At 44.1% G+C, this 3,168-nt stretch overlaps 1 non-coding gene across 1 annotated transcript; it reads right to left on the bottom strand.

Moving 5' to 3' along the window:
• Nucleotides 1-741: 741 nt before the first annotated feature.
• TRNASTOP-UCA lies at nt 742-828 on the bottom strand. Its single transcript has one exon. It is a non-coding gene; the product is annotated as a tRNA-Sec (tRNA).
• Between the last annotated feature and the right edge of the window lie 2,340 nt (nt 829-3,168).

The raw sequence follows: 3,168 nt of genomic DNA, 5'->3' as shown, positions 1-3,168 counted from the left end.
GCAGCTGTCTGGAACCGAGGTGCCTTGCTTCCTGGAATTCGAATGAGGTTGTGTGTGAGACATTCAACTGAGACAAATGTTTAGTTCAGTCGAGTTATTTTCCAATCAAATATTTCTAAATACTGCTCAGACTTTAACCCCAGAGTGAAACTGAATCACTGTTATTACAGTATTCACAGATGGCCTCTTCCAAATGACTCCACTTAGTCCGGAAAAAATGAAAGTAAATGACTGGGTTTCTGGTCTCTGATAAAGTTGATTCTTAGGTCTTTCTGAAATTATAGATCCAAAACGGGTGATCTTTTGACACCACAGATACCCATCGTTTTACTTTAAGGAGGGGTTTTTCTTTCAAATTATTCACAGCTAGCTCCTCATTGTCCCAGATTTTAAAGTTTTAAAGTCCTAAGGCACATATAAAAACAAGAATAGAGAGCAAAATGTGTATATAATTTTTAAGAGAGGAGAATCATTACCAGTGAAAAGGAATGTGACCAGATGTCCTGCATCAGGCAGGGTAGTCCTGATTTTGGAGGTCATAATAAATAATTATGGTATTTCTTAAGCACTTACTATGTGCCAAACACTGTTCTAAATTCATTCATTCAATCGTATTTTTTGAGCACTTACTGTGTGCAGAGCACTGTACTAAGCACTTGGGAAGTCCAAGTTGGCAACATATAGAGATGGTCCCTACCCAACAGTGGGCTCACAGTCTGGAAGGGGGAAAAGTACTAACAATGCCCGAAAAGTGGAATTGAACCACTCTGTCACTAGACGGCTACAGATTTGAAGCCTGCACCCCAGACCACTGAGGATCATCCAGGCATGCTGGGGTAGACACAAGTTAATCAGTTTGGACACAGTCCCGTCTCACTTGGGGCTCACAGTCTTAATCCCTATGTTCCAGATGAGATGACTGAGGCCCAGAGAAGTGAAGTGACTTGCCTAAGGTCACACAGCAGAGCCAGAATGAGAACCCAGGTTCTTATGACTCCCAGGATTGTGCTGTATTCAATAAGCCATGCTGCTTCTAGAGTTTCAGCCCTGCCACCATAAAGCCCTCTGGGAGGGCCCTTTGGAGATCCGACTTCAGCCGGGAAAATGGGAGAGGGTCTGACCCCCACGACCCCAGCAGTAGTGTGTCAGTACAAGGGTGGAGAAGTGAATGACAGCCTATTATCCTAAACTCCTTGAGGGCAGGCGGGGATGGAATGAAGACTCAAAGAGTTCTACTGAGTGACAGATTTCTCTTGCTTCTTCTTCCTCAGCACTGTTACCCTCACGACATCAGACCATTCTATTTACACTTGCTGGACTATTCCAGTTTGTCCACTAATAATAATCGTATTATTTGTTAACCCAAATGCTGTGCTATGGGCTTATGTCTTGTCTTATGCTGTCGAGTTGTCTTCTACCATAGCTACTCCATGGACACATCTCTCCCAGAACGCCCCACCTCCAACTTCAATCATTCCGGTAGTGGATCCATAGAGTTTTCTTGGTAAAAAATACGGAATTGGTTTATCATTGCAGTCTTCTATGCAGTAAACTTGAGTCTCCACGCTTGACTATAAGGCTATAAGGCTGTCCATCACCTTGCCCCCTCCTACCTCACCTCCCTTCTCTCCTTCTCCAGCCCAGCCCGCACCCTCCGCTCCTCTGCCGCTAATCTCCCCACCGTGCCTCGTTCTCGCCTATCCCGCCATCGACCCCCGGCCCACATCATCCCCCGGGCCTGGAATGCCCTCCCTCTGCCCATCCGCCAAGCTAGCTCTCTTCCTCCCTTCAAGACCCTACTGAGAGCTCACCTCCTCCAGGAGGACTTCCCAGACTGAGCCCCTTCCTTCCTCTCCCCCTCGTCCCCCTCTCCATCCCCCACATCTTACCTCCTTCTCTTCCCCACAGCACCTGTATATATGTATATATGTCTGTACATATTTATTACTCTATTTATTTATTTTACTTGTACATATCTATTCTATTTATTTTATTTTGTTAGGATGTTTGGTTTTGTTCTCTGTCTCCCCCTTTTAGACTGTGAGCCCACTGTTGGGTAGGGACTGTCTCTATACGTTGCCAACTTGTACTTCCCAAGTGCTTAGTACAGTGCTCTGCACACAGTAAGCGCTCAATAAATACAATTGATTGATTGATTGATTCCCCACAGCACCTGTATATATTTATATATGTTTGTATGTATTTATTACTCTATTTACTTATTTTACTTGTACATACTTATTCAATTTATTTTATGTTGTTAATATGTTTTGTTTTGTTCTCTGTCTTCCCCTTCTAGACTGTGAGCCCACTGTTGGGTAGGGACTGTCTCTATATGTTGCCAACTTGTACTTCTCAAGCACTTAGTACAGTGCTCTGCACACAGTAAGCGCTCAATAAATATGATTGATTGATTGATTGATTGACTTTTTCCCATGCAGCTGATGCCCAGCACAGGGAAATTTTGACTTGTGGCGGTTTGCCTTCCATTCGTTAGCCACTGGCCAAGCTAGGAATGGAATGGATTTTCATCTGTTTGACTCTCCCTCCCATAGCCGAGACTGGTAGAGTACTGAAAACTCTCCAGGTGAGATTCTGAGCGGGGATGGGATGGTGCAGTGTAATAAGAAGGGTCTCAGTCACTGTTTTACATAGGGCTCACCATCTAAGTAGGAGAGACAACAGCTATTGAATCCTCATTTTACGCATGAGGAAACTGAGGTCCAGAGAAGTTAAGTAGCTAGCACAAGGTTATACAGCAGGGAAGGGGTGGAGCCTGAATTTAAAGCCAGGACTCCTAACTCCCAGTCCTGTGTTCTTTCCAGTAGATCACCCTAATGATTTTTCCAGCCAAAAAAACTTGAAGTACATTCCCCTCCTCCCTTACGAGGTAGCCCTAAGTCATGAAATGGGCTGATGTAACAATTGCCACAGAAATACAAATTGTCAACTCTATGGTGTTTCCAGTGACAATGTACAGATCCTAAAGCTGTACAGTGAAAAAGCAGTATAGAAAGAACAACGATTCTTTTGAAATGTGGTGTTGGACAAGGCCTTTGTGAATACCGTGGACTTCCTGAAAAAGCAAACAAATGGATTTTGGAGGAAACTGAACCAAAGTGGTCTTTGTAAGGCCACATGACTCGACTTGGATTAGCATATTTTGGA

The sequence above is a fragment of the Tachyglossus aculeatus genome, chromosome 2 (assembly GCF_015852505.1).
Source record: "Tachyglossus aculeatus isolate mTacAcu1 chromosome 2, mTacAcu1.pri, whole genome shotgun sequence".
NCBI classification, from domain to species: Eukaryota; Metazoa; Chordata; class Mammalia; order Monotremata; family Tachyglossidae; genus Tachyglossus; species Tachyglossus aculeatus.
This window is presented reverse-complemented; position numbering and strand designations above follow the sequence as displayed.